Source organism: Ursus maritimus, unplaced genomic scaffold (assembly GCF_017311325.1).
Source record: "Ursus maritimus isolate PB19 unplaced genomic scaffold, ASM1731132v1 scaffold_25, whole genome shotgun sequence".
Classification (NCBI taxonomy): domain Eukaryota; kingdom Metazoa; phylum Chordata; class Mammalia; order Carnivora; family Ursidae; genus Ursus; species Ursus maritimus.
In genome coordinates this window covers 8,656,145-8,681,478 of record NW_024425008.1, presented here as the reverse complement: position 1 = coordinate 8,681,478, position 25,334 = coordinate 8,656,145, and the positions used below count along the sequence as shown (strand labels likewise).

The 25,334-nt window shown below is 41.5% G+C and overlaps 1 protein-coding gene across 2 annotated transcripts in view; it reads right to left on the bottom strand.

The window, feature by feature from the left end:
- Nucleotides 1-24,601, bottom strand: part of DICER1 (dicer 1, ribonuclease III) — a 72,691-nt gene extending 48,090 nt beyond the window's left edge. For both annotated transcript variants that reach the window (XM_040641480.1, XM_040641481.1), the window contains exons 1-3: nt 22,957-24,601; nt 1,759-1,822; nt 746-846 (exon numbers count right to left, since the gene is read on the bottom strand). The gene's annotated coding sequence lies outside the window, so the exon portion shown is untranslated. The remainder of the gene's footprint in view (nt 1-745; nt 847-1,758; nt 1,823-22,956) is intronic.
- Nucleotides 24,602-25,334: the final 733 nt, after the last annotated feature.

Genomic DNA, 25,334 nt, shown 5'->3' with positions numbered 1-25,334 from the left:
GCAGGTCTCACTTTCTGCAGCTCTTCAACTTCCTGCTACAACGTTTACATAAATATCTGATAAACCCAACAAGAGATTCATGACTGTCACACAACAACGTACAGAACAGAATCGTCACAGTTCAAAAGCCATTTCTCTACGTTTTGGAAATCCACGCTCTCTCCATTTCTACTCGCGATGAGGGTAGGGGGTGGGGGGCGATGGGCAGCAGAGGACCTGCAAGGAAATGGAGGACGGCGACTGAACCCTCTCAAAGAACTTCTCCGTAACGTCATAACTGCTCAATTAGTCCTCCTTCATTTCATATACAGTGGCTGGCCCCAGAGATACACTTTCTATTTAGGGAACACAAAGCCAAGATGAAAAATTCAAGAGGTAATCGATAATGTGAAAACAGAAAAATCTATAATTTTGCCAATTTTTATTTTCTTTGACATGTTTAAATAGATTTTTTTTCCCTTAACTTGGTCTTAATGAAAAGTTCCGAATCCCTGCTGGTCAGGAGAAGTCCCGTCATCTCACAGATGAACTGACTAATTGGTTAGCTGCTTTCGCAGAGCCAACAGACAACTCCCCGTGACTGTTTTTCAATCACAGATTTTAAATTTCTGGCCAGACAATTTACATTCATGAAATTGGTGAGACTGTTTCACAACTTCCATATATTATTCATTCAGAAATACTGGAGTAAAACACACGAATAAACTCTCTTTCTCTTTCCACATATGATAAATCACAGATTTACCGTTTTAATGTTTGAGATCTCTGTGTTGCTGTTGTCTGAACTGCATTTTGACATTGTGATAGCAGTGTATTGGAAAATCACAGCATGCCCAAGCTTCTGCTCTAAAAATAAATGCAAAAATAGCCAAATGTAAGATTCCTGCACTTAAACAGAATATAAACACATCTACAAGAAAGCCCTATTGATATGAAGAGTTAAATAAAAGACCATTATTTTGTATTAAATTTTAAACAAAAGACATCTGGGTTATTTTAGGATACGAAGTCTGCACTCTCTGGAACAAAGGACAAGAGAATGAGCTGTAACAATAGCATGCCTAATTGCCAGAGATCTGGGGGAAAGAAAAAGTTCGAGGCAAGTCCAAGGAAAGATTTCAAAATGAATACAAGAAAATCTAAAGACGGTGACTAGGATAATGGGGGGAAAAAAGAAGACAACAAGTATGTGTTACTTCCTAAATTCACGTACACAAAAGAAACAAAGATCACCGGTGGTTAAGAGGCACTTCGCTGAGAAATCCAAATCACCTTGATGCATGTATGCAATAGGTGAGCAATTCCAATTTCTCAAATGGAATTAAAAACACCACAGTTAAATCCACACTACAAAGTCTTTTACAGAATTCATTCATGAATGAAAGAATTCAGAACACAGTTCAACAACACTGTTACAAAGAAATATAAATTTAGTGTGGTTCTCCTCAAAGATTATAAATCAAAAATGAGGGAGGCGTGTCAAGTATTGAGACGGAAAGCTTAATTTAATCACCACATGTTGACCTGGTTCGATTTGACCCCGACTCTCTGCTTGTGCTCAGGACGCGTGGTAGCAGTGCCTTCACTACCAGCAGCTCGGGGACAGCAATCGTCACGCACGTCTGTCTCGTCTAGTCGGCGCAAGGGCATGCAAGCACAGGTCACACTTTCTCATTTCAGAGACAAGTCTGGTTCGCTAAAAGGTTAACAAAGCAGAATGGGGAAACCTTAGCACTATTTCAGTATGTACATATTTACCTCAAAATGCTGATTCTAAGTTCTTTCAGTTTCCAAGTCTGTATTAATTCATACCCAAGGTAACCTAAAAGCAATCAGAGAGAGTATTTTAGAACATAAAACTCATTTTAAAAAAATCAACTTTAAGAAAATTCCTATTTGACAAAATGTTCACACTTATCAGAATAAGATTCCCGATAACATATTTTTCTACTGAAAGTCAAGAAAACAGTACATGCCTCAAAGAGCTGCCTTTAAAATTAGTATTTATTATGTTCTAATACAAGTGAAAATATTTGAAAGTTGTTAGTACAATCCAATGAGATATAAGGGAGAACTGTTGAAAGTAAGTTACATCTTCCCGCAGGAAGTCAGTACACCACGCTCCACGAGAGCCGATCTTCCCTCTCCCAGTGTCAGTCCGTGTTTCTAAACCTACCTCACACTATGACGCTTAATTCCATTCTGTACCGCCACCTAGTCAGATGCAAACTCAAGACACCAACGTGGCCTGATGCGTCATGCCCTAGACTGTTGGAATTCATGTTCACGTCTTTTCTCGAAACACCATAACTAAAATAAGAACACTGATGATAATCCTTTAAACTTCAATGGAATTCCACTATTACAAAAGTGCTGGGTTATCCAAATTATTTCCCTATTCTGTATAGAGATACGTCAGAGAGTTAACATGCCAAGTACAATGACAACTTGTTTTATGTTCATGAACACAGAACCAATAGGTCAAGTTTTCTCATTTTAAATGACGATCATGACTTAGATTACAAACATGCACACTCCCGTTTGATAAGCCCCTTTACGATAACTGAAAAAGATGTGCCACATCCCAGACACTCAGCCCAGTTTTAGTACAAACCAACAAACGTCACTCACATTAGCACTAAATCCAGTATTCGGCTGTAGACCTTCAGACAAAGGCTTAAAACAACAGGCCCCTTAACCCTGCTCATCTGAAGTCTAAAAGCATCGAGAGCATCTTTGTACACATTTCCAAAACTGGCAAAAAAAACTCCCAACTTGGTCATTGTATTATAACGTGTCACAGATGCTGATACTTTAACTTTACATGTATCACTGTCCAGATTTCCTTCCTACTCTCATGAAGCCCAAGAGGACTACCACGAAGTCCCCATAGTGAACGAAAGACAAAACACACACACGGACACACACAAAAGTAACACTGTGATATTAAAACAGTGTCAAAACTACTTCTGTAAGCTAACAAACTAAGAAAGGCTTGAAAAGCCTTCAGTTCCTGGTAACGAATACGCTATGGAGATCTAGGGCATTATTTTAACCAACCAAGCCTAAAATCACTAAGGGAGTTTTTGGCTATAGATGCAAACAGGTTTATATGATTATTGGCATTAAGGCAAATTAAGAGGCTTAATTCTCCCAGTCGATAATAAAGGGAAAAGCCTCCTTCCCCCTCCCTTTTGTTCACAATTTCTCAATCCTCTCCAAATGTAAGTGAATCTTTTTAAAAGCTAAATAGCCTCTAGCCAGTCTCACATCTCAGGAATGTCTCCCTAAGGACCTGAAAGCCATCCCTGAAACATGAGCATCAAGAAAGACAATGCCCAATCTCCCAGTTTCCTAGGAAGAGCTGGGCCTCATTTGTCACTTGACTCCAAACCGCAAAACCTACCTCCAGTCATAAAGATGCGAGGAAATGAGCGACTCTACCTTGAAAAATATGGATGTTGAGGGTCTAACCAATTAGCTATAAAAAGAGTAGGGGTTTTTTCTGTCTTCGGAGTCTCTTCTGTGGACAGCCTGTGATGTACATCACACTCTGGTTTAATGCTTACCCAGTAACAAAACTGTTTTCTTTCCTCTACCTTTGTGGATCAGTTTTTGGGTGGGGAGGAGATTTTGTTTTTAATTATATTTCCTCAAGACTGGCTTAAAAAAAAAAAAAGACATAAAATACATCCTCAAATAATATTCACGCCAAATAACAAATCTCCATTTCTTGGAATTTAAACACTGGAGAAATCTTAAAATACGCTGCCCAACTATATTAGGGAGACGAGCTTTTAAAACGAAGACGGAGCTAAGTGTGCAAACACTTAACTACGTTAAAAAGGAATCTGCACACAGAAAGGATCCAAGTTGTTTCCAAACTACTCCCACCAGCCTTCCTTTTCTAAATTAAAGTTGGAGCGGGAGGAGGCTCAGCTGTTTCACCTTCAGAAGCCAAGGTGATGCCCTCATCCCTTGATACTTTCTCACACACAGTCACCCCTCACAGAGGCCTGCCACGTAGGAGGGGCAGAGGAAGGCCACCCAGGATCGAAAGCAAACTCTTTTTTTTTTTGTTAAGTATCTTTCATTTAAAAATCATCTGAAAACCAGCAAGGGGTCCAGTGTCAAGACCACGGCTTAACAGGCTACCTCTAAGGTGGCTTCCTTGACTGTAAAATAACCCCGGGCTACTATGAGAATTCAGTAAGACCACGTATGTTAAGCTTGGTAGAAAAAAAGTTCTCACAACACAGAAAATGCTCAATATATGGTAGTATTTACAAAACCACACTCCTATCTCTATATAGAACCTTTGTTTTCAAACAATTCGTAAGACTTCAAGAAACTTCTTTAAGAAAATCTAAAACACTCTATTAATCCTAGGATTTGGCATAGATAACTAATTATCATATACATTTAAAGTATACAAGATTTTATATAGTATTTATATCCAGGGGAACCTGAAAACCACAAACCATGAACTACCTAGCCATCATGAATTTACAGTAGAATGAAAATCAAACATTTAAATCACAAAATAGGGTATACAATGTGAAATAAAATTAAATAGCTTTGTGTCTACTAGTTCTCTTTAAAAGCAAAAACCAAAAAATACTATACGCTACTTCTGTTTGGCTCCACAAACATCACTGAAAACATTACTTCACTTAACTATTTCTTAGGCAACAAAATGGTACACGATGGGCAAGAAGTTATCATCATCAAATGGATAAAGTCTGAGAATACAAAAATACCCAAAAAGATATGAAATAACCAAAATATCTATAGTATATAAAATAAGTATTTCAAGGACTTCTCAACTACCATTTGGTGAACATAGATTATGAAAAGACTAAGGTGGAACAAAAGATTGAAAGACCAAAGAGAAAAGAAAAGGGATAATAATTTCAAGAATTTAAACACTGGTATCTTCAGAAAATGAAATACACAGCACAAGAGAAATATTTCCATTTTTACTTTTAATTGTTAGGTAGGGGCCAAGGACAGGCCACCCCAAGATGGGCCACTTTGGCATGGAGATTCTTTTGAGCTAAAGACAATCGAGGCCCTGTGTGGGCTCAAAAGAAACTTCTGCCCTTCCATTAAGCACCTAAAAAAATCTAAACCAAGGGTCTTTCCCGGAATAAGGGTTATTAGCAGGGATCAATTTTATTTAAGTGACCCATCTATATGGCAGGACAAACATCTAATTACTAAACATCTGCTCTTCTCCTTAGGGCCCTGTGAAGTGCTTTCCTTTCCTCTGCAGTCTGGGACCCCTCGCCTCTCCCCTTAGTTCTGGATGACCTATAACCTCTCACTATGCCTTCCTGTCTTTGGAATGTCCACGTCTGCGTGGATCCCCCGTATGTACACACTATTACATTTGATCTTCTCCCGTTAATCTCTTTCAGTCAGTTTGAATCTCAGCCCAGCTAGAAGGACCTTAGAGAGGACAGGAATTCTTACTCCCTGACAGTTACATCTGTCATTATTAATTTAAAATCCTTGCATATTAATCTATCCTAAAATATTAATACACACACACACACACACACACACACACAAAACTCATACAGAAACGCTCCTTTCATCATTACCATTTATAAATAGCAAAAATGCTCCATGTCTAACACTGAATGAGGGAACAGTGTCGTCAACTGTGGTTCATTTTACATGACACAATTCAACTGAGCCATTAAAAATGATGACAGCTTATAATGAACAAAAACGCTTAGGGTATGGCATACAATGAAAAAAAAGCAGAGCATTATTATTTACAGGAAGACCATAACTAAGTCAAGTTAAAAACTAAACAAAAGAAAAAGAGGAATGGAGAGAGAGAAAATTCACCCTAAAATTGAGGATGGGTTTGGATTATTGCCATGAGCAATTATTTTCCTTAAAACTTTTCTACATTCTAAAATTTCCTACAATTTGAACAATTTACTACATTTAGAATTGGAAAACAAACTTTCAGACTGAGAATGACTTGTAGAAAGACAATCGTTTAGCGAGAAATGATTCTGGGGGCACCTGGCCAGCTCAGTCGGTGGAACATACGACTCTTGATCTCAGGGTCATGACTTTGAGCCCCATGTTGGGTGTAGAAATAAATAAATAAATCTAGAGAGAAATGATTCTGTTTTAGGTTAAAAACAAACCAACAAAAACAAAGCAAAAAAAAAAAATTTTTTTTTAAACTTCTCCCTTAAGCCATTAAATGTGGTTAAAACTCATCCCAGTTTCTAGGACTTAAACCACAAATTCACTAGCCTTCTTTTCTTGCACTACTCTATGAACCAAATAAACTTCTGGGTTTCTATAAATCTATAACAAACATATTATGTTTATATTTCAATGTCATTATGCCTAAAATTAGATTTATCCAAAATTGAAATTGAATACAGGTCAAACAGCATTTTAAGAAGTATCATCCATCAAAATCTCTATATAAAAAGTATCTTTAGGCTGCCAGCCAATGGCCCACGTACTTGGAATACTTCTTAAAAAGACAACATTCCAACACATCAAAATGGCACCCAGAACCATCCCTCCCCTTCAAGTTACCTACAGTGGCATTTACCCTCCGTTTTGTTTCAAGAGAGGCAAACACTGAATACACCACTAACTTTCAAGATGAGTTTTAAGGTTAATGTTTGATTCCAAGTTTCTGTACTTTACTCAATAAAAACATTGTACAACAAATGCCAGAATGTACTCAATTCACGACCACCTTCTTGCCTATCTTTTATAGACCCTATAAGAACATCCATGAAGGGAAAAAAGGCCACAATTTTCTGTATTAAGCTGTTTTAATACAATATAATGCATGTATCTTTTAATACTAAAGAGAGGTTAGTCGAGACAAAATGAGTCTGAGAGACTGCTGAATATGATGAGCCTGGAAAGCAAACATATTAAAAGTTCCAGGCAAAGGGTAAAGTGCCGCATTGTAGCTATGTGCAAGATACCGAACCACTCAAGTTATCTGCTTTCCCTAGAGCACTGTGACAAGTATATCCCAACCTTCACATAAGCCTCTGCTTCTGGGCTCCCACCTGCCACTTCCCCCTTCCCCCAAGGAACCTAAAAACCTCTATTATTTCACTCCCCTTTCATGCAATACACAGGGGCCATCTGTACCACCCAAATCAGGGCTTATCTGTATCTTCTGTCCCATATTAGATATTATTGCTACTGCTATTTCCCCCCCAAACTGTAAGATTTTTCAAAGGAAAGATAAGCTCATATTTGACTTAACACGGAACTGAAGGAAAGCTGGAAATACCCACAAATATAGATATTTATTCTATGTTCAGTATAAACCTTATTGATTTACCCTTAAATTAATATGTATCTTTTTTGTAAGTCAAACAAAAAATTCAATTTAGATACTTCTTACTTTTCAAAGATCTGAAACAACCCAGATTATTTTAACAAGTTTAAGACCCCCATGGTTGCCCCCTTCTCCAACAAACAAAAGTTCTGGGTTGATCTGAAAACAGCAAAGCTAGACAGGCATCCATTGCATGATGATAATTCTGACAGCATCCCAGCTATATCCATCCCTCCAGCCTCATCCTCCCAGAACTCCCAACCTCTGCAAAATCGTCTTCCACATTAATGCAATCTGATCCGATACAAACCTTGAGAATGTTTCAGCAACATGTACAGTTCTAAAGTTACAATATAACTGGGAAAACCCAAGGACTTATTTTAGAAACAGTCAACCAATAAATGTAGGAGGAATGACAGAAAAATCACCATTTTTAACCATCACATTAGTAATGAAGGCAAGAGTCATTAATGGATGCTAAAACTATTGGTTTACAAAAGAATATTTACATCAGCTCAAAGTATCTCTGCAGATTCCCTACAAATCCTCACAAAAACTGATACATTCACACTGGGAAAACCTGACAGATACCACCCTCCACCAAAGTGACCTCACCAATACCGGGACAAACTGACATGCATCTCCTAAACGTGATACACTGAGAAGGAAGTACCAGTTACGCAGCTGTCCTGACAACAGTGAGAACCCTGAATCCAATCATGAGTTAGCATAAAAACCAAATCTGAGATGCATTTCACAAAACAACTGGCTCATGCTCCTCAAAAAGGTCAGGTATCACAGAAGCTAAAAGCTGAGAAGCGATTCCAGATTACAAGAGTAAACAAACACGACAACTACACACAATGACCCTCCTGGACTGAATCCTGTCTCAGAGAAGGCACACCACTACGAAGGACAAGACCGGCATGAAGCAATCAGAAGAGGCCACCTGAAAATATGCTGCCTTGGCATAAGGATTATTCTGAGCTGAAGGCAACAGAGAAATAGCAGATACAGGAGGAATTCTTTGCCCTTTCCCTTCCTGCCTAAAAGCAGGACATAAATGTCGCTTTGTGAGTGTCCCTCCGCCCCACTCCAGTACCAGGAAGAGGAGATGATAATTATCACTAAAGATGGCACTGACTTGCATCCGCACAAGCAAACCTTGCTAAAATAATCCCTATGGTTTTCCGTCATCTATTCCCACAATTTACCACCCCTAGAAGCCCAAACTCCCCTGTTCCTTTGTCTTGTCACTTGTCCACAATATATGGCCCTTTATTAAAAAGGGTATATAAACTCTCGAGTGTAATACTTCCTTGGGTCTGGATGAATCTCCAGCGTGCACGCAAAATAAATCTTTTCTCTTGTGCATCTGTTGTTGATTTAATTCATAGGCTCTACTCACTAAGAGCACAGAGGAAAACCTTTTTTCCTCCCCCGACAGGAACACTAGTGAAATTTAACTATCATCATCGATGAATGCTAAATTCTCTGAACTCAATAACTATATTGTGATCATGTAAGAGAATGCTCTCATTCTTGGGAATTATTCAGTAGTGAAGAGCATAATGCCTGCTACTTTAAAAAGATTCAGAAAAATAACGACATGCAGGGAGAGAGAGAGGAAAGAGAAAGAACACACAAATGTGGCAAAATGTTAACTATTGGTAAATATAGGTACCGAGATGGGAGTTCTTTATACTATTCCTACAACTCAGAAGTTTAAAAATATTTTAAAACAAAGTCAAAAGTAAAACTCTACTAAAAACTGATACATACGTTTGACTACCAGTACCCAGAAAAATGGAAATTGTCCAATTGTATTTTGTGGTAGTCTAAAAAGTAATATTTAAGGTGATTTTTTTCCCCTTAAAAGACCTTTAAGTCCTGCTCCTTAAATGATTTATTCATTCAACAAGTATTTATTGAGCAAAACATACGTACTGCAAACCTGTATTCTGGAGAAGACAAGAACTGGGTGGAGGTCAGTTCGGCAAATGAGCAGTAACAGCCCCCCGTCAGGGAGGGGACAGTGACAGGGCATCATATGGGTGAGGAGTCAGCATGTGGAGAAGCACTATAGGGAAACCATGCGAGTCAAGTTGCAGAAATTACAAGCAGTGTGCCAATGCACTCGTCCCACACGAGAGTGGTGAAATAGTGCAACAGGTTAAGATAAGCCAGAGCTCCATCCTAAAGGACCTTAACATACAGCTCCACAGGGATCCGAAGATCTGGGCCTCTGCTTTTCTATTCTCAGCATACACCAAGGGCTCTCCCTTAGTTCATCTCAGCCAAGAACAAATATCTACACAAGGCCCAGAGACAGGAACAGTGCAAGACGATACAAGAGACTTCTGAAGTTTCCTCTCTCCACTAAAGAAGACATTCCTCTTCCTGGTTATAATGATTGGATTATACCGGAACTTCCCCTGTTTGCACATTGAAAGTCCCCTGTCCCAGGCACTATCCACTCACTTACCCCAACCCTAGAGGAACCAGGATGGCTGGTTATCCTACCTCCAGCTATGATTCTCTAACCTTGGCCACCGATCGCACATTTCCACTTGGAGACAGATCCACACTTAGCTATCAAGGGAACTTCGGGCTATTCCAAAAACTGAACTAATCTAATAAGAAAGATGAAGATTCATTACTGCTAAATATAATTTCAAAAAATATATCCATGACAGGAATTAGATGTTTCAAAAAAGAGAAGCAGAATCAGAATAAATGCGGCCTAAGGTAACCACCCTTGTTTCGCTCAATTATGTCACAATCAAACCCAGTACACACACATTACATAAAGAATCCAGGAGAGAGAGGAAAAGAAGGGGGCTCCAAAGTCGGGAGTGCTGATGGAATCCTTCTGTGAGCTACAAGAATCTTGGGCAAATGACCTTGTCTGCCTTTCCGCCAGCCTCATCTCTACCATAGGACCTGCGAAGATGGTGGACTCCGGCTCTCCTTCCTCCCCTACACAATCCCGTAACATACACACTGAATTCATTAGCTAAGTCAAATATGCAAATCACTAAAAAGACAGGTCTGACACTGGGTGTGAAAAAGGGAACTTCGTGTCCTGGAGGGAAGGGGTGAGACGCTGCCAGAGCCCCGCTAAAGAACACTCGGCGTCAAGGACAATTAAGAGCACGGGACATTACTACCATATTCTGGGACTACAAAGAATGGGAAAGGAGCAGGAACCAAAACTACAACCAGAGGCTCATATCTTCCAGAGTATTCATAACCCTCTTAAAAAAAAAAAAAGAAATTAAAAGAAAAAGAAAAAACACAGGAAAGAATCCACACTAGACCAAAGGCCCAAACTGGCAGCTACCGTATCCTGCAAAGCCGGCGTGCTGTTAACATCCTACACTGCCTGAACACGAGCAAAGCCACTGGGACACCCAGTATGTTCCAGAATTTTCCACATCTGCTTACACCTCATCGCATGGATCAAGTCTGGCACCTGCAAGGGACCTACACGGTAAGTAAACCATCTGAATGACCATGGACAATGTGATACACACAATATGAACGCTAAAAGCGTAAGTAAATATTTGTCATTTGCCAGACCCAAGCTCTTGCCCAGGACTACCAACAAGCACCAGTCCCAGAAAAAAAAAAAGAAAGTGATTAAAAACAAAAGAAGAGTACTAATGGATCTCAAGGCAGTGTGTAATTAGGTATGGGGAACATGAATCAAACCGGTATAGCAAGACGGCTCAAAACCTTCAATGGATTCCCCTGGCACTCAGGCTAAAATGCAAAATCCTTACTATGTATGGCCCTGCATCTCTCTCTAACTGGGGCTTGTGTGACTCTGTCACCTCCCCGCAGCCATGAGGAACTCTCAGCACCTCCACCAACTCTTTCTTACCCCAGAGCCTTTGCACATACCACCCCCCCGCTAGCTGCCCCCCAACCTGTAGGTCTCATCATCAGTGCCACTTTTTCAGAAAGTCAACAGTTTCAGTGAAAAGACAGTAAATCTGTACGTCCAGAACCAACTGGGGTGCCAGGCACAAGCAGGATGCTTCTGAGTAAGTGAATAAATGCTGACAATTCTCACTCCTAATAAGCAATACTTAGATAGAGATTAACTGAATACTGACTGCCCCACTCCCAAAGAGTTAAGATACTATTATCTCATACTTTAACCACTTTTTATTTTCACTATCCCTTAGAAACAATCCTGCAAAGAACCAAGAACATGTTAAATTATAATTCACTAGTCAAATTAATCCAAAATGAATCCAAATCTTTAGAAAACAATGAATCTAAAATTAATCCAAAATTAATCCAAAACGGAGCAAAGTTAAAAACTTAGCTCCAAGGGGCACCTGGGTGGCTCAGTTGGTTAAGCGTCCAACTCTTGGTTTCAGCTCAGGTCATGACCTCAGGGTTGCGAGATTGAGCCCCGTGTGGGACTCTGTGCTGGGTATAAAGCCTGCTTAAGATTCTCTCTCTCCCTCTCTCTCTGCCCCTCCATCCCCTAATTTAAAAAAAATTAGTTCCAAATCTAATTACAGATTTCACATACCAATAGCCTTTGAATATAATTTGTTTTCAGGGAACTAACTTTGTCCATATAAATCACACTAGTATAAAAAACCTAATTCGAGTAGCATCAACCACTGTTTATTCTCCCACAAACCACAACAAAGAGTATTCTTTATATTAAATCACTTAACAATCTCTAAAAAAATTGTAGTTTTCCAAATGGAGCAAAGTTTTATCTGGTTATTTCTATTTTTAGTATCAATGACTTCTTAGTAGCCACTCAAGAAAGTATTTTAGAAGTGGGCAAATTCCTTGAAAAACATAACCTACCAAAATTAACATCCAAAGAAACAGAACATTTGAAGAGGCTTTTAAAGAAAACAGATTCTTACACACTCCCAAGCCCAGACGGCCTCACTAGAGGGAATTCTTCTACGCATCTAAAGAAAGAACTACAATCTTAAAAACAAACCCTTCAGGAGGACTGAAATGAGGGGAATACTTTCTACCTCTTTCCGTGAGGCCAGCATAAACGTGACACCAAAACCCAACAAGGACACCACAGTAAAGGAAAATTAGAGACCTACCTCTCAAACTCAGAATGTAAAAATACTAACCAAAATATAAGCAAACTGAATCCAGGAATATATAAAAAGGATACTGCATCACGACCAGTTGTGGTTTATCACAGCAATGCAAGGATGGCTTAACATGCAGAAGTCAATTGATGTATTACTATTTAGTATAAAGCATCACTACTTAAGACAGGGTGGGTAATGACACAAGAAAAGACAATGCAACAGAACAGACTATGGAAACGACCCACCCATGTAAGGCTATTTAATTAGTGACAAAAACAATACTGCACTGTAGTACAGAAAAGGATGGTTTCTTCAAGTAACAACTGGGTTAACTGTGTATCCAGATGGAAAAAGTGAGTTTTGACTCCTTCCTCAAGTCGTACACAAAAATCAATGCCAGTTGGATTGTAGGTCTAAATGAGCAAAGTAAAACTTCAAAGTCTTTAGAAAACAACGTAAGAGGGGCGCCTGGGTGGCTCAGTCAGTTAAGCATCTGCCTTCGGCTCAGCTCATGATCCCAGAATCCCGGCATTGAGTCCCACATCCCCACATCGGGCTCCCTGCTTAGCCGGGAGTCTGCTTCTCCCACTGCCCCTCCCCCTGCTCATGCTCTCTCTTTCTCTCTCTCTCTCTCTCAAATAAATAAAATCTTGAAAAAAAGTTAAAAAAAAAAAAAAAGGAAACAACATAAGAGAATACCTCCATGTCCCTGGAATGAGCAAAAACTTCTTAGACAAGACGTTAAAAGCACTAATCATTAAGGGAAAAAATTGACAAACTGGACTAGATTAAAATTTAAAATATCTGTTTATCGCATGATCTGATTACGAGAGTGAAAAGGCGAGCCAGGGTAGGAGATACATAAACAATCTCTACAAATCGATAAGAAACAGGCAGACAAGTAAATGAACAGTGGGCAAAGGACTTCACCACAAAGGATATCAAATGGTCAATAATCTTCATAAGCAATTAGAAGGATGCACATTAAACCACAATAAACCACTACCACATCCATCAAAATGGCCAACATGAAGAGGACACACAAAACCAAGTGTGAGAAAGGATGTGGAGCTGCGAGAACTTTCATACACGGCCGGCAGAACTGCCAACTGGGAGTATCTGCTCTGAATATACACAGACTCTAAAACCCAAATAATTCCCTTCTATGTGTATACCTGACTGAAATATACACATATATTCACCAAAAAACATGCACAAGAATGCACTATCCCTAACAGCCCAACCCAAAACCAAGCCCAATGTCCATCAGCAATGTAACAGACAAGTAAATACTGACATAGTCATGTAACAGAATAATCCGCATCACCAGAGGGTGCAATGGAATGAACCTCACCCACTTAAGATGTGCAGTGAAGAAACCCAACACAGAAATCATACCACACAGCTTCCACTACATAGACTTCAAAATCAGGACAAGTCAGTATGGTGTTTTTGGCCGGGGGGTGGAGGGTGTAATTGCCTGGATACACTCTGTATATCCTTGTGATTTATGCACTTTCCTGTTTATCAGCTGAAACTGATGCCACTGAAAGTTTATTTTGAAAGAGAAGTACACAATCCTTAATACAATATGTAAAACTTCTTCATTGGCCATGTGCATATGTGAGATGGGAGGGAGAAGATTTACTGAGCACTCGAATTCTATTATCTAATTTCATCCTCAAAACAACCCTGAAACAAGGATCATCGCCATTTTACAGGGATGTGAAATAACTTTCCCAAGGCCATTTGCCCAATAAATGGGAGAGGTGAAATTCTACTTAAATTCCGACTCCAAGCTTATTTCCATAATCCACAATAACACTACGGTCTCGGAGGAGGTGTCTATTCACACTGATTTGCCAGTAAAAATAAGCTGCTTCTGGATGTTCCTTTTGATCTCCCCAGGGGGGTGAAAAAGAGTAAATGCAACTTAAAATTAACAGAAGCAAACTAATATTTTAATTTTAGCAGAATCTGCACACACATATAAATCATTACTGCCTTAATTTTAAAACCTGTGGCAACCAAAATCAGCCCTGTCCGCTGACATTTCCCTTGCCCCTTCTAGCCTAGGAACGTAGGTGCTCAATAAACACACAATAACTGACTATATCTCACCATATTTCCTAGTCTCTCTATTCCGTTCAGCTGATGACTAAACGTGATGTACTACCTGCTACAAATACTACATAATGACTCCTTCAGTGAAACGAAAAGTACTACCTTAAAAGAGATTACTATCATAAAGGGGGTTCGGACATGGTGAAATAAACTAGATAAATTAATATTTTAGAAACTACAACGTGCTGTGTAATTTTGTCTTCGCTCAATACAGACAACACAAGTAAGCAGTTTAGCCGAGTATCTGCCGCAGATACACAAATACTACAGACTTCACACATGTATAGACGTGTATGTATGTGCATATACGCACAAGTGTGCATATGTATGCATGTATGTGTGTGCATGTATGTGCACACGGGTTAAAAAGGCTTCAAGAAAATTACTTATTTCCCTATTCTTGGCCAAAGTACAGAGCCAACTCACAACTAAAAAAAAGAAACAAAAACTTCCCAGAATTCTCCCAATGTTTAGCAACACAAAAGCTAGGTGTTTGCAAAGACTGAGTGTAAAAACGATATTCACCTTCAGAACTGCATCATGTCAGTGGAGATCTTTTACAAACATATCCCAAAAGAAAAGCACTGTTTGGCAATACCTGTTTTCACACATTTTATTGAAGAAGGGCTGAAAACTAAAGGCCATATATTTGATAAGCAAAAAAGAATGATCCCTTTGAAGATACTAATTGCATTTAGACAAGAAATTATACCTTGTCTTAACTCCCGTTCAATTTACAAACTGCATTCAAATGCTTAATTTAGGTTGTTTCATCATTTGTTCACATATTTTTTATCAACAAAAGCCTGTCTTTTCCTTAAAATACCCAAAATTATGTTTGGTCTAAGACTAACAGGGGCACCTGGGTGGCTCAGTCATTAAGTGTCTGCCTTTGGCTCAGGGCGTGATCCCGGGGTCCTGGGATCGAGCCCCACATCAGGCTTCTCCGCTGGGAGCCTGCTTCTTCCTCCCCCACTCCCCCTGCTTGTGTTCCCTCTCTCGCTGTGTCTCTCTCTGTCAAATAAATAAACAAAATCTTAAAAAAAAAAAAAGACTAATCAACAGTTTATTGGATGTAGCAGGTACATACAAAGATTTATAAGTCAGAGATCTCTCCTCTTTAATACTTAGCTATACAAGACAGAAAAGTTAGGTAATCTCAGCAGTGTTATGCACAAAATAAAAGCTTTTAGATTAAAAAAGCAGAGTGTCTCCTAGACACTTGTCCCCTCATTCACAGTACCAGAGGCCTCTCCATGGGTTATCTGCTTTTCACCATACTGATCAGAGAGAAGGCTTTCAACAGTTTGTTAGATTTTCCCTCATTAACAAGCATTTAATAAGCTGTACTAGGAGCAGAGACAGAACATGAAAAGACTCCACTGTCTCTGCTGTGCCATCCGTTCAACGTAAAATCTGGCTCTCTCTACTTTTCAAGACGATTTCGCAGGGGTTTTCATCTTACGTTCCTCTCTCAGAACAGCTCACAAGGCCATCGTCTCCTTTCTCATGGTCACTGTGCACAAATCTTATTACGCAAAAAAATGCAGCCTCTCTTTTCCATGCCTCATATTTAGTTAAGATTCTCAGCTTGAAACGGAGAGGTCCCAGAATTATATGGCTGCTTCAAAGATGACTGACTCTAAGATATTTAGAGACTTGTAAATGTTCTCAATTTTACTAGTGAGAAAATTAAAGCTAAGTCTAGCAAGGCCAACGTGACCTGTCCTTAACATGCAGCTAATTATTTAGAAGTAAAGACAAACTAGAACAGAGGTTTCTTAACCACACGTTACCTTGCGCTATTCATTCCATTCCATCAATCATGTGGAACCTGTGCCTCGATCATCCAGAATTGTCACTTCCTTAGTTAACCTATTACTTGTCTTTACAGGCGTAGACATAGCCTAATCGAGCATCTACAGATAGGATTCAGGAAGGGTCCCTGCACCTGCTATAATTTTATGTAAAATTATGAGCACGTACATCTTTCTGGGAATAAGATTCACATCTTTCATCAAATCAGTAGTCTCCAAAGACCAGAAACCACTGGCCTACACCAAGGGCATGTGATAGATATATAAAAAGTTCATGTCGGTTTGAAATACAGATACAAGGACAGTGTATGTATTCATGCCTAATAGAAGAATAATGGCTATTTAGGGAGAGCTAGCAATATTAAGGCACTATTACACTTGATATCACTATTACAGAGAACCAAGACAGCTGAACCATTTGATACAATGTAGACAATTTTTAGTGTAGAACTTCGCCTTTGAAATATTGCTCCCAAGCCCTCCTCTCTTTCATCTTCTATTATGAATGTATTGGACATACATCTCTATAGTAATAATTTTGGGGGAAAATCACAATATAATCACATTAGGAACATAAGCAAGATTTTCTCTAATGCAGATAAAGGAAAAATAGTATCAGCTAAATGTTATCAAATAGAGTCATGTGCCAGAAGTGGGCTGAGAGTTTAAGAAACTCATTTTTTCCTCACAACGTCAAGTAGGTAATATTATGACCAGTTTACCAATGAGGAAGCTGACACTCAGAAAGGTTGCCATATGCCCTGGGCTCCTCAGCTACAAACCGGAGGAATCAGCATTTGAACCCTGGTCTCTCTGACATCAAACACTTGCTCTTCACCAGCCCTACAATGCTCTGATATAATACTAATATTTAATTTTGCAAGGTGGAAAAAGCTTAAAATACCACCGATCAGAGCTCCTCATGAGCGACAGCTGTGCAGCACGGTGTGTAACAGGAGGCCAGGCCATTCAAACCTCTGGGTTCGTCATGTTAACTTTGCCTTCCTGGGCTGTTACCAACAAAAAGACAAAAATCCTGAAATCTCAAAGTATTAGACAAGTCAGTAGACTTTCTTTGCCCCTTAAAAAACAGGTACTGATCTAACTCCTTAGTCAAAGAACCTTTCTAACATTTCCAAGATCAATTTTTAAATTGAGATCCTTCTCTCATTATTTGAGTTCTTTAAGTACGTTATTTTTAAAATTCTGAACTGGTTTGCTGACATTTTCTCATTCCCAGAAGACTTTTCAAATGTGTTTTTTAAATCGCTACTTTATTGTATACATTGAGTTGTTAGCTAAAGGAGCACGGCCACAACTACCAGAGTGAGGCTGCTTCACCACTGAGAAAGCTTCCAATACCAGCAAAACCCCCAATTCTTAGAGCACTTTTCTTTCTTTCTTTTCTTTTCTTTCTTTCTTTCTTTCTTTCTTTCTTTCTTTTCTTTCTTTCTTTCTTTCTTTCTTTCTTTCTCGTCTTTCCTCCCTCCCTCCCTCCCTTCCTTTCTTGATTTTATTTATTTTAGAGAGAGAGCAAACTAGCACAGGTAGGGGGAGGGACAGAAGGAGATGGAGAGGGAGCACACTCCCCACTGAGCAAGGAGCCCGATGGCAGCACTCGATCCCAGGACCTGAGCCGAAGGCAGATGCTTAACTGACTGAGCCACCCAGGGGCCCCAGCACATTTTTTCTATGATATTTAACACTTCTCTCGGTCTACAATGTTTCTACGCACCTAGTCATATGGACATCACAAATAGAGGAGAACCAAGAATCAGACAGCATACCTGGTCCAAAATCAGAAGAGTAATGATCTTTTTAAAAGCCTTACTATACAAGTAATATTATTCTCCATAAATCTACGTTAGCTTCTAAGTACTTTAAGAAATTAAATATAAACTAATCTATTCATTCAACAAATCTGAGCATCTTCTACTATGCCCAGCACTCTTCCATCCTTACTCTCATAAACCTTTACACAGCCAAGACACTTAATATCACCAGGAGCCTCAAAAATGAAAACACTATGGCCAAAATGTAATTACTTTCTAGTAACAGTCTTACTGACATCCTCAGACAATGTTTTCTTGTGGCACCTCTTAGTCACTTATTTTAAATGTAAAGCAACTTGGTATTTTAAAAGAGTACCAACAATTCATTGACAATTTCAGATAAACAGGAAAGCCACTTTGTACTCAGGATTTACTTTAACAAAGGCCTTTTTACATGACTGAAAATTTAAATTTCATCAGCTTGGCCTCAAAAATACTGCTTTTCTCTCTGTAGTCATTCACGGAGTATACACCACCACATAAGAAAGGCGACCAACACACATTCCTAAAGAGGGGCAGAAAAAATCCTGACTGCCTATACTGTCCAGAAAAGAGCTTATTTGCGAATGGATTATTATTCAGCATCTGTCAAAAGCCTGAATGAGACAATTGATATTTCAGGGACATCAGCTTAAAGATAAATTAACTAAACTCTAATGAATCACATTACCAGAACGATGCACACCTATATTACTAAAGCTTTTCTATTATGTCTGAGGCTTTTATCCACTTTCTCTAAAATGGCATGTGAAAAATGTTTCCCTATCATTTGTAAAATGTAAAACATTTTCTCCATATATACTTAATGTCATTTTATCCAAGAATCCAAATGATTATTCTTCATACAAGAGAAAAGTCTGGTATATGTCTTCTCATTAATCAATGCCAACTATAATTAGTTTTGCTTCCTCTTTTGCTTTGACTAATACAAATTAAAACAAAACAAAACCTCTTTAGTTACACACAGATGCTGAGCCATCCTTGCCCTAAGCCATCTTCTCTAAATTCCCTCTAGCAACTTCCATACTCTACCCCTGAAGCTCTGCCATTATTTTCAGTCTTCTCAAACTTATAATTGTAAGACAATCTCAAATCCTTTCTCAAGTAGATAAGTAATAAACAGTTGTCTCTACATCGCTGTACTAATACTAGAATTGCTTTAGTAGAAATTAGTTATAACTAAAAATCAGCCTGGATCATGCAGAAGATTTGGTAAGCATCAAAGAATCAGAAAATAAGGACTGAAAGACCCACCTCCCAGGCTAAGGAGGTAGACTCCCAAAGAGAGAATGCTGCCTCCTGAGATTCTTGTCTACTTTGGCAAGTCATAAGTGCATGACAGAAAAAATACTGCAAAGAAACCTGTGAATAAGAGCTAGTATAATACATATCCATCCACTGGGGTTTCTGAAGTAAACTCTTGAACGTCCAAAAAGCAAAGCACAAGGTAAACAAGATAAATCACCTGGCTTCAACTTCATATTTACACGAGTTAAACACGGGCCTTGCCAGTCTCTTCCTCTAGCACCCACCAGAGCACGACAAAGCCCCAGGACGAAGCACCTGAATGACCTCAGTTCCTTGAACACCCACCTGCCAGTGGTAGGAAGCAAGATCATAAAAATGAGTAAATCCTGGGCCTCAAGGAGATTAAAGTCTTTTATTAACACAGAGGAATTTTTTATAGGATAGTGTAACTGCCTGGAACAACCCTCAGAAAACTCATATTGCAATAAATTCTGAATCTAGTGTTTTGACGACTGAGAAACAGCCTGCCCACTTCTGAGTATATACCCAAAAGAAGTGGAGGCAGGGACTCAACGGATACCTGTACATCTACGCTCAGAGCAGCATTACTCACAAAGCCAAAAGGCAGAAGCACCCCACGTGTCCATCCACAGAAAAACAGATACACAAAATGTGTGTGCGTATGTACTGAATACTATTCGGCCTTAAAAAAGAAGGAAATGCTGACACGTGCCACAGCGTGAATGAACGCCGAAGACCATGCTAGGTGAAATAAGCCAGTCACAAAAGGACAAATACTGCAGGACTCCAACGACAGGAGGTTCCTAGAGCAGTCCGATCCACAGAGACAGAAGAATGGTGGGTGCCAGGTCTGAGAGGAGGATGGAATGGGGAGTTAGTGTTTAGTGCAGGCAGAATTTCAGCTGAAGATGATGAAAAGTAAAATATGCATCACAAAATTTACCATTTTAACCATTAGTAAGTGTGCAGTTTGGTGACATTAAGTATGTGCATGTTGTTTTGTAACCATCACCACCCCGGAAAAAATCTGAATTATTCAGATAATCAGAAGCCACCAGAGTGTTTAAGGCTAGAAAGAGTTTCATTCATTCAACAGATATTAACTAAGGACTTTAAGGCTAGAAAGAGTTTCATTCATTCAACAGATATTAACTAAGGACCTGTTATGCAGGTTTTTCTCCTAAAATCCACTTGATACAACGATGCAGTGCAATGCAGTGCAAAAGGGCCTACACACAGGCCAATCAAACCATGATTGTACCGACTGCCACTTCTAGATTCATAACCCAGGTCAATAATCTGAGTCTTCGTTTCCTTGCATGTAAAATAAAGACAATATTGAGTTTGCCTCAGGGTTGCAGTGAGGATTAAATGAGAATGTATATAAAGGCAACTGAAACATCTTGGCACAGAATAAGGAGGCACTTTTTATTAATAAATGTGTCCCTTCTTTCCCTTGCCACAAGTAATGACCACAGGATGTTAAGGTCATGAGTGAGAGATCCTCTATGAAATATCTACTTTCTCAAATGAAACCGGCAGCTCACTTGTCAGACAGTAGCAGGGAATAAATCATCTCAATGCCATAAAAGTCATCCTTCCTAGAAGGCAGCGCAACACCAAAAGAACTCCAACTATGAAACACCGCAAAATCACTATCAAATATGAATCAAGAGCCACATCAAAATAAAATGTCTTCTAAAACAAAGACAAGAAAACTTAGCAACGGCCAAACCTCACTATACAACTCATACAAGAGCCACAGGCAAAATACAGTAGATGGTCTTAACCTTTAATGATGAGATGATAGCATAAACCTAAAATAATGGCAGCAAAAGAAGACCTTTTCTCCCCAAATTAAACTAATACATCTTTTCTTAAAACAGCATGTTGATGCCATGAATAAATCCATTAACCCATGTTACCATTTAAATGTCCACAGTGACCGTATTAAAGACAATCTTTATAGTACTGCTAACCTATAAACAGAGTAAGTTTGATATGGCCTAAAATGAAGTTCTAGAACAGTTACATGCACGTGTGTGTGTGTGTGTGTGTGTGTGTAGCATATGCTCCATAGGATACACATGTGTCACAGGTAGTAGCTGGCTCTAAAGACAACACTATGCAAAATAAACGGATTATTTCAGAGCCTAGATAGTAATAATATTCCCCCAAATATTAATAGTGCTAAAATCACTATCCCTAGCAGTCTCATTCAGAATCCTGTACCATCATCTACCCTCTAATAAATTACTGGAACTCTAGGTTAAGATGCATACTCATATTTAGGAAGCTTAACGTTTGCAGCAACACAATTTCAATTTAGTGAACCTTTTATTACAGCACATTTTAAAATACATATTTTCGAAGTTACTTAACTCCTCACTCCTGCCCTTTCCGTTCACTGAGTGTGTTGCAACTTGACAAACAAGCAACTGAAAATCGGGATTGCAAAGATTCGGAAAACTCAAAACCAGAAGCACCTCCAGGCAGCACAGACTTGAACGTAATTACTCTTTAATAAGATGAATGCTTTTTAAGTGTGATAGTCCTCAGAGTGTTTAGACTTTTCATATGGATCAGGAACGGGTCGCCAAAGAATGACTTCCTTCACAAAAGCACTGACTGAACACTACAGAGCAAAGGACTCCTCACTCATCCCTGTTTTTACAAATCTCTATGCTATTAGAGATACATTACGTGGTTTGTTCAGCTCTGCCGCGGGCAGAGCCTTCGGGGCAGCTCAGCTTTTCGAGACAATTCACTTAAATCTGATGTGCTAACCTAAAACATACACTGACTTCCCGAAGATTAAAAACCCTCACGAAAGGCTCCTTTGCAGGGTTCCGGCGTTCTGGCAACAAAAACAGCGGAGGGGAGGGGCGAAAAGATGGCCTCGGCCACCCGCCCCGGGGGACCCAGAACTGGTCACCTGCCAGTAAACGCTAACAATCCTCCCCGGGCGGGACCCGAAGGCTCGCGCTTCCCCGCCAGCCCCGACAGCCAGCCTTCCTGCCCTCCGAGGAGGCCCGACGCGGGGGGCGGGGAGGGGGGATGCCCGGCCGCCGCAGGTCCCGAGGATGCTCCCCCGACGCCGGCGCGGGTCCCGCACCGCTCCCGCGTGCGTAACCGGACCTGTCAAAGGCTGCTCTCCACGGGCCCGGCGGGCGGCAAGACGGGCTCCACGCCCGCTGCGGAGGCGCCCACGGCCCCGGCCGCCGCCAGCCCGACCACACCGAGTCCCTCCAAGGCGCAGAGGTCGGGGCAGCGCGGAGCCCGGCGCGGGGGACGCCCGGCCCGCAGGCCGCGCCGCCCGGCACCAGGCGAGGCCGCGCCATCTGGCCGCGCCGGCTCCCTTCCCCGGAGGGTCCGGGCCCGGGAGCCCACGCGGGCCTCGCCGCGGAGGCGGGCGCGGGGGCCGGGCGGAGCCGTTCCCCGCCCCGCACACAAAGCGGCTCCGCGGGAGCCCGCCTCACCTGCAGCACGGGGCGCCGCGGGCCTTCGAGAACCATCGGACCCCGCTCCGGCACGCGCGTCACAGCCCAGGCCTCCGGGTGCCGCCTAGCGCCGCCGCCGCCGCCATTTCCTCCCGCTCGCCGTCGCCTCGTCCCCGCTGTCAGGTTACTCCATTCACCTGGGCCTGGAGCAGCCTGCGCCGCGCCGCCGCCTCGACCCCTCCCGCCGGCGCCTGCGGAGACTGCGCAGAGCCCGGCTCGCCCGCAGCCCGCGCACGGCCCGCGGCAACGGCGCACAGCCGCTTGGAGAATCCCACCGGCGCCCGCGCCGCCCCCTCCGCGCCCCCACGCTCCGCTCGCCTTGCTCGCCCCGTGCCGGCATGAGAGCGAGCCTGTGATTGGACAGGGTGCGGCGGTGAAAGGTTAATCCTGGCCCCGCAGCCACTCAGGAGCCGGGAGACAGCGGACGCGGGAGGCGGAAGCCAGGCGGCGTTTGCGGCCCAGCGCCGGGAGTGGACCGGGGCGATCCACCGCCTGTAGCCCCGCGCCTTCGCCGCCCTCCCGGGCCCGGGCGCCGAGACTGCGGGCGCTCGCTCAGCTCGGCAGAACCTCCCGGCTCTCGGAATTCGTCAGCCTCCATTGTTGCCCCTCTGGCACCCACCGCCCCCTAAACGTGGCCCTGCCCCATGGCCGGAATTGTTCTCCCGAGGCTCAGCGCTCCTCTTACCACTGCCTCCCCTTTTTAAAGGGCCTTCCCACGCGCCTGCTTCCCCGCCGTGGTGGTGCAGGGCACTCCACATTTGGGGAGACAACAGACCCCACCCCCGCCCCCGCCCCGGAACTGGGATAACCGGATAATGGCATGGAGATGGCAGCCCCATTTATGTAAATTGATCATTTGCATAGGTCGCAACCCTCTGCCAACCCTCGTGGCTGTGAATTAAAGTATGGGTGGAGGTGAAGTACGTGATTGGCTTAAAGACAATCCTATTAATTTTTCCCAAAATGTAGGCATCTCTTGCAGAGGACTCCCCCTGATACACCGGAGGACGTATGGTGACAGAGACCAAGCTTCAAATCTTAAGCGTTAGCACTTAGCACCTACTACGTGCTAGAGACACGGTTCCATAGGACAGCCACCAGCCCCATGTGGCTCCTGGGCACTTAAAAAGTGGCTACTCCCAATTGCGATGTGCTGGTTGGAACTCAGAGCAATGTGTTCTTTACAAAAACAGAATGTAAGACCTCACACTAATCATGTATTGATTAGTTGTAATATTCTTATATGTTGGGATAAAGTTTCACTTGCTTCTTTTTCTTTTTTGAATGTGAGTAGTCTTGGAAGAATTTTAATGTCTTGTGTGGCCCACATTTTACTGCTATTGGACAGGCTGCTTTATGATTCACAGGCCTGTGATATGAATGTGGACCCTGTGGGATGGGCGTTGTAACTGCCCCCATTTTAGCAGCTGAAGGAACTGACTAACCTCCAGCAAGTAAGCAGCTAGTAAGTGAACAACCGAGATGAGAACCCCAGGTAGTCTGGCTTTGGGACTGGTGTGCTGTCATTCACTACTGTGCTCAAATTTTGATCATAGGGGCACCTGGGTGGCTCAATCAGTTAAGCATCTGCCTTTCGCTCAGGTCATGATCCCAGGGTCCTGAGATGGAGCCCCATATCTGGCTGTCTGCTGGGGGTGGGGGGAGCTGCTTCTCCCTCTCCCTCCCAGCTCCCCCTGCTTGTGCACCCGCTTGTGCACTCTCTCTCTCTGTCAAATAAATAATTTAAAAAAATTTTTTTCTGATCAGACATCTACCATAAATTGGCTTGAAGTTTCACTGAAGCATAGAATGTTCATGGGCAAAATTAGGCAATAGAATGCTTTGAGCCAACCTCCATAAAAGCATCTCTTATGTGTTAAACACTGTGGGCAAAAGACCTCCTCAGTAACACACGTTAAGGCTTTACGGAGATAATCCTTTGCAAGAAGGATGGCTTCTCAGGGTGAAGATAGGCTGGGATCCACTAGCAGTGGGAATTTGTGGGCATGTAAAACTTTTAGCCCCTCCTGCTGTCTTTTCAATCTGTCAAGACTAGCTGAGCTTCTCCATCAGCAGGTTTGTCTGATTTTCACCAATTTTTTAAATTTTAAAAATAAGTGGTACATACATACGGTTCACCCATCAAACAGCATAAAAATGTATACGGTAGAAAGAATCTCTCTCCCAAATCTATCTCCAGACAGGTAACCAGTGTTTCCTGTTCTTCTGCAGAATTTTTTTATGCATATATAAGCCAAGACTTCCTCATTTACAAAAAATGGTAACGTGCTACACATACCTTGCTTTTTTTACATAATATATCCAGGAAATATAGCAATTTATACAGAGCTCTTTGC